The following is a 7,316-nucleotide window of genomic DNA, read 5'->3' on the forward strand; positions in this document are numbered from 1 at the left end:
TCTCTCTCTCTCTCTCTCTCTCTCTCTCTCTCTCTCCTTCTCACTTTTCTTATCTATTTATCCATCAGTGGAGACTTCTGTTAATGGTATATCTTGGATATTGTGAATGGTGCTGCAATAAACACACTTCAGGCATCTCTCTTGATAGTAGCTTTTATTTCCATTGGATATATGTGTAGCAGAGGGATTGCTGGATCAAACGACAGATCTAATTTTAGCATTTTAGACTCCACTACTCTTCATAATGTGTAATTTTTCTTCCAATAGATGGCTTATAAATTCCCTTTTAACCACATCCTCTTCAGCATTTTTGTCTCTTTCCTTTTTCAATAATAGTCATTTTGACTGAATATCTCATTACAGTTTTGATTTGTATTTCCCTGATGGCTAATGATGTTGAATATTTTTCATATATTTATTTGGCCATTTGTATTTCTCCCTTTGAGATAAGTTGTCCATTTAGATAAGTTGCTCATCTATTAAGTGAATTAGTTGATTGTTTTGTTCTGTTTCCTGAATTCCTTATATTCTGGATCTTAATCCTTTGCCAAGTGAATAGTTTGCACTTTACTTCCCATTCTGTAGTTTGTTTCTTGACTTTGTTGACTGTGCAGTAACTTCTTTGATTGTTATAATCTTGTCTTTTTTAAAAATGGAGGGGGCCGGGGGGATGGCTCAGTAGGATAAGCGCTTGACTGGCAAATGCAAGGATCTGAGTTCAATCCCCGGTTCTACCAAAAAAAAAAAAAAAAAAAAGTATTTGGCTGAGGGTTACACTACGCAGCTCAGACTCACAGTGATTCTCCTGTTTTCAGCCTCCCTGGCACTGGGATTATAGATGTGCACCACCATGCCTGGTCTTGGTGGCCAGCTCAGTGTCCCCAGGGGCAAGGGCTGGCATAGCATCGTGATGCTGGGGATATAACTCCCATCACTGTGCTTGCCTAAGCAGGAACTTAGTCCACTGAGCTATCTTGCTTGCCCTTAACTGTCTATTTTTGTATTTGTTGCTTTTATGCTTGTGCTGTTGAAGTCTTATCCAAAAAGCCATCTTTTGAGAAATACCTACTCAAACCATTTACCTCTTTATTAATTGGATTTTTTATTCTTTGAATTTCTTAGATATTATGGACATTAGTCCTATGTCAAGTGAATAGCTTGCAATTTTTTTTTTCTGAACTGGGGATTGAACTCAGGCCCTTGCACTTGTCAGGGAAGTGCTTATTCTACTGAGCTATCTCCTCAGCCCAAATAGTTTCTTATATTCTGTAGATTTTTAATTCTTAGTTTAATAGTCTGTTTTGTCTATTTTTTCTGTTTTTGCCTGTGCTTCTCGGTTCTCATCCAAAAGATTATGGTCTAATTATACCTTGAAGTATTTCAGTTGGGAGAACTTCTAATAGAAATTTGGTAGTTTCATGACTGAGATTTTAGTCTTTGATTCATCTTGACTTTTTTTTTACATGATGAAATTCATAGTCTAGATCAAAAATAACCATCAAACTCTCAGTGCTCAAAGACAGGGCTTTTTAAAAAATTAATTTTATTGAGAAACAAATAGCATTGAGACAGTTTCAAAACCAATTAGTAAGACAGTTTCAATAATTAATACATTGTATATTGTTGTCTTCATGATGGTTATTCACAGTACAAGATGCAGACATGATATCTTGTTCAAACACTATTAGTACTAATCTTTCTTCTCACTGAATTAAGAGAAAGTAACTGTATATCTATCCTAACTATTCTGTATATACAGATACAAAATGGTCCTTCATTTGTATACCCTTTTTTGTTTAGTTTTGTCAGAGATGGGTATTCCATTGCCATTTAAATACTGTAGGTGCATGAATTCAGCAAAATAATCCAATATTCTCCAGTAGTCGATAATAGTAGTGGTCTATCCATAAGACTGGCAATGTCAAAAGTTGTTGACCTGAGCCTTTTACAGCTCAGCATATTAATGTAGCTTTACTTTTTATACCTCATTTTTGTACTTTTCTGCTGGATGGTTAAGATGAAAATAAAGCAAGACCTATATAACAAGAAATGTAACTTCTGTGTCTGACAATGTCAGTCAAGTCCCCTCAAGATTTACCCTGAAGCCCTGTACCACTGTTTGTAGATCCTTCATCAGTGTCAGCCGTGTGGATGAGTCATGGGCATTGCTTGACCAATTTGCTCTCTGTGAAAGCCTGAGAGAATGTTTTCTCTCCATGTGACTCTCCCTAGGCACACTCTACATCATAGATCACTTTCCTCTATGGCCCCATAATCTCCTTGATCAGTATATTTGGGACACAACTGAGATACAGGGTGTTACAGTACAGGTTGTCCTATGTCCTGAGTCCTCAATGACCTTGAAAGGTTAGGGCCAAAATGTCAGCTATCCTTACAGCCCTTCTTTTTCTGTAATTTTGGTCTGCAAGCTTAAGTTGTTAACCCTCCATAAGAGAAGCATAATGATATTATTACTCTATATGATAGACAGATGAGCTTAACCTCACTATCTGTCTGAATATCAAACATCTTAGGCATAACATGGAACAGGTATCTTCCATCAAGTATTGATATGTTCAACTTTAAATCCCTACAGCATGTGAAGAAAAAAAGAAAAAGAAAAAAATTTAAAAGAATAGGAATAAACAATTATGTATTTTTACACAGAAATTTAGAAATCTAACTATATACAGCATTGTAGCGGACAGTCCTATGACATTTTTTTCTTGTCTCTTGTTTTCACTTATTACCCCCTTTTTAAAAACACACATTTACTTGAGAGACAGTAGGGCAGTAATCAGTATGACATGATAAGCAGTATGTATCTAGAAGACCAGAATGACAGGCATTCCAAGCATGATCCTAATATTACACATTGCTAACTTCAGTGCAGTTCCTTAGTTCACACTTATCAGCATATATAGTTAGTTAGAGAAAGAATCCTACCAATTAACTGCTAGGTTCAAAAACCTGCTGAAGATTCTCAGGATCATTGCCCTAACCATCTTGTGCATATAAATGTGCGGCTTTGCCCCTGTTGTGTTTCCTAGCTTTTCTCCTTGCCCTTTCTTCTTTGTTTAATCCTTAAATTCTTGCTTTCCTTTTCATTGTGTTATACCTTTCTATTTTTACTTCTTCTTTTGAGTTCTTACACTAGGGAGACTATACAATATTTACACATGTGGGTCTGGTTTATTTCATCTATGGTATATCTTCAAATGGAAAAAAAATCTCCACATAACTAGCCATCCATGAAATGCAGATTAAAACAACACTGAGATACCATTTTCACCCTAGAAAGAATAGCTATCATAAAGAAATCAACCAACAACAAATGGTGGAGAGGCTATGGGGAAAAAGGAACCCTTCTCCACTGCTGGTGGGAATGTAGACTGGTGCAGCCATTATGGAAATCAGTGTGGAGACCCCTTAAAAAACTTGGACTGGAAATCCCATTCAAGTCAGCTATCCCCCTACTGGGAATTTTCCTGGAGAAACTGAAAATGTCATATCATAGTGATATATGTACACCTAAGTTTATAGCAGCACAATTTGTGATACTTAAATCTTGGAAACAACCAAGATGCCCATCACCTGAGGAATGGATGAAAAGATGTGGTATTTTTATACAACAGAGCATTACTCAGCTATAAAGGATAAACTCGAAGCCTTTATATTTAAGGCAGGACTTTTGGAAGGTGAAGGGATTATGACTCTAGCTGCAGAGGCTGTTAGGCGGTGGGGCCTGGCTGGGGGTGGGTTGCTGGGGTGTTACCTGTAAGGGCGTGTCTCCCTTGAAGTTTTCTCTAGTCTCTGCCTCCTGGCTGCCATAATGTGAATAGCTTTCACCATCCACATCCTCATTACGCTGTTTCTGTGTTTGAGCTGCCTACCACAGAGTGAAACTTCTAAAACCAAACCCAAATAAACCCCTTGCCTTTAAATTGTGTATGTTGCATATTGTGTCTCAACAACAAGAAAGTGACAAAAACTGTGAGAAATGGGGTCTGGTATCATTTTTATGTGTGTGTAGAGCCACTCTTCCCAACACTGTTTATTGAATGGGCTGTCTTTTCTCTAACACCGGTTTTTGATGTTTTTGTTAAGAATCAGTTGGCTGTAAATGTGTGGATTTATTTCTGGGATCTTCATTCTGTTCTGTTGCTCTGTGTGTTTATTTTTATGCCAGTACTTTGCTGTCATTTTATAGTGTGTTCAATAAAACTTTATTTACAAAGAGCAAGTGGCACACTAGAGTTTGCCTGTGGGTTAGGCTGCTGATTGCCATTCTCTATGTTCAGAGCATAAACTACAAATGGACTGGGCTGCCCAGATTAATCTTCTAGCTACATTAAGTGGAGGGAAGTGATTGAGCTGCCCTATTTCTTATTAACAGTTACTTTCTAACAGTCTGCATTAACTAATTTATTTTCTAAAGTGGTTCTTATTTTTAGTGAAGTTGCCGCTGCGTGCTGAGTTGAAATTATCTGATCACGTGGTTTTTGAAACCTACAAACCTTACATTAAATCAAATATGCAGTTTTTTAAAACTATGGCCCTTCACATAAAATAATCAGAAGACAATTTATGTTCTACATTTGATGATAATAGTTATTTTACGGTAGTGAAAAATACCTTGGAAACTTTACTCATGAACTAACCATTACTTCTGACCTCACTGGCTGGAATAAGTGTAGAATTTAAACGATGAATACTGAACTAATCTTCTAAACTGATGCTTCTTTTTCTTTGTTCACAATAGCTTGGATCATCTGAAAAAGCACCTGCATAAATATATCATTTGTCACTAGCTAAACTGTCATCATTAACTTGATTAATCAAATACTGCTGTTAAAGATGGATTGAAACACAAAATAACCAGCCTGGTTCCATATAATGAAGAGATTAATTTGACACACAAGACAACCAATTTAGAACTACTCAGTGATCATGCTTTACCGAGAAAGCCATCAATTAGTATATTTTTCCTTGATGTACTATTTCTTTTTTAACAAGAAACAATGATATCCTGAAAAGTTAACCTGCTTTCCTTAAACATAAAAAGATGTTTATCTCAGCACTCTTAAATTCCAAAACACGAAACTCTGTTTTATGACTAAAGAGGAAATTAATGATGGGTTAAGAAGCTCACAGTGGAATTTTTCATTTTAGAGTACTGTTAATTTTCTTCTCATAACATGATTGTGAATGTGGTAGTAGAAGTCACAGCAAGAGAAAGAGATCCTGAGGGCTTCTTTTTTCTTTTAGGTTGAGATGAAGATGGTCTTATACACATAGTGAGATGTGAGTGGTACCCTAACTTGCAAAGAAGTTAATTAGATTTTATTGCTTTTTTAAACTGAATGTAGTAGTTGGGAGAGGTTTTTGGCAAAGTGAAAAGAGTAGTAAGTCACAGTATTTTATTTATGTGATTGATACTTAAAGCAATGAAGAGAGGTATATTCCTGAGGTTCATGTGCATACAGATGTTTTAATCATCCCGTGTTGAGTAGCATTTCTCATAATGATGAGAAGAAACAGCAGCAAACACTTCGTTCCTAACTTAGGGCTAATGATGCTATCTGGACTTTGTGTTTACTGTGCACAAGAAGTTGGATTTGATGTTTAAAGAGCTCTGAGTTGGATTAAATTTCAAATGCTAGACTCGAAGAATTTTTAAAAAGAGAGTGGCGCTGTTTCATTAATAGTTCATAAAAATTTACCATTTGAAAGGCTGATCTGATGTGCTTTAGAACCTACTGCAGCTTATTAGATGACATGCCATTTATGGATCTGAAGGATTGTTGAAATTTGCTTTGTTTTGCATTTTAGTTTTTGGTGGGGAGGAACCTCGGTAGCAAGCTATGTGTGTGAAATGTATGCCTTGCATACCTGTGAATGGTTGGCTTTTCTGCAGTAGTATTTTAGCCTCCAGGTGCTGGTGGAAGCTTTCTAGGTTTCCAAGGAGCATTCACATGGGTAGGGAGACAGTGAAAGTAGAAGCTAGGCTTTTCTGGTTTGGTCATTCATCTTTTAGTCACCCCTGGATCAATGAAAAAAGATAGTAAACACAAAGCAGTTATTAAACACTCCTCTGATACTTACTATGCTGGGTGACTGGTGATTATGTAATGATTATGTTCTCTCTTCACAAGACAGGAGCTAATGGAGATTTTTGTAATTGGGTCTGCAACAGAAGTGGTCAAAACTTTCCTTGTAACTGATTTAGAGGGTGTAATGAGCAATTATTTTAAACTTGTTTAATGGGTTTTAAGAATCTTGTTTTCCAAGAGGATGATTCTGGACTCTATCAGCAAGCAGTGTCACCTTGGGCAAGTTTCCCTGCTCTTTCAGAGGATGGAAAAGTATAGATTTATTGCTTGGATAGAAAGTGGGAAAGATGAGAGGACCACATGAGAAGAATACATTAATATTTTAATAGTGTTCAGAGGCATCAGCACAAACAATTGCAGAAAATATGTACTTGAGGGAAAAATAAGTTTAACATTGAGAATGAATTCCCACAATACTGAGACAAGCTTTTAAGGATTGATGGCTTGACCTTCCACCTATTCATATATTTCCCATTTTTTAAAAGCAAAACATCTCCTTCTTCCTCTTCTTGCTGCTCTTTCTCCTGACTGCAAAAGAGAGATGTTTTTGTTGAAAATTTGAAAAATGTGGAGTACTACAAAGGCTATAAATACAATTTTATTACCCAGAAATGAAAAACTTAAAGATTTTAATATGACTGTGTAGTTGCTTTCCTCTGTATGTGTACATGTATGTATATGCACAATCTGTATCATACTGAATGAAGCATTGCCAAGTCTTTGTTTTTATTCAGTGATATACTGTGGCTGTTTTTCACTTGTGAATATTCTTTTAAATGTAATGTAATTTAAAATAAATATATAGTATTCTAGAACATGCAACTTCAAAAATTTTCTTCCCCATTACAAAAGTGTTGCCTGTCTAAAATTTTGAGAAATACACAAAGATAGAAGAAAAATAAATCAATGATAATTCTATTATCCAAAAACTAGTCTTTTCTTTGAGCCTTTTTCTGGGCATAGTCACCACATTTATAGTTTCTGTGCTGCCTTTTATTAAACAATAAAATTTCATTTTTCATATAGCATTATAATCTACAATTGCTTTTAATTATAGAGTTAACATTTATAGGGGCTGGTGAGATGGCTCAGTGGTCTAAAGCACCTACTTAGAACAAGCTTGGTAAAGCACAGGGACCGCAGTTCAGTCCCCCAGCACCACATGCCAGCCAGCCCTGCCCCCTGGTGGGCTGAGCTGGCCAC

Source organism: Octodon degus, unplaced genomic scaffold (genome assembly GCF_000260255.1).
Source record: "Octodon degus isolate 3935 unplaced genomic scaffold, OctDeg1.0 scaffold00074, whole genome shotgun sequence".
Lineage (NCBI taxonomy): Eukaryota > Metazoa > Chordata > Mammalia > Rodentia > Octodontidae > Octodon > Octodon degus.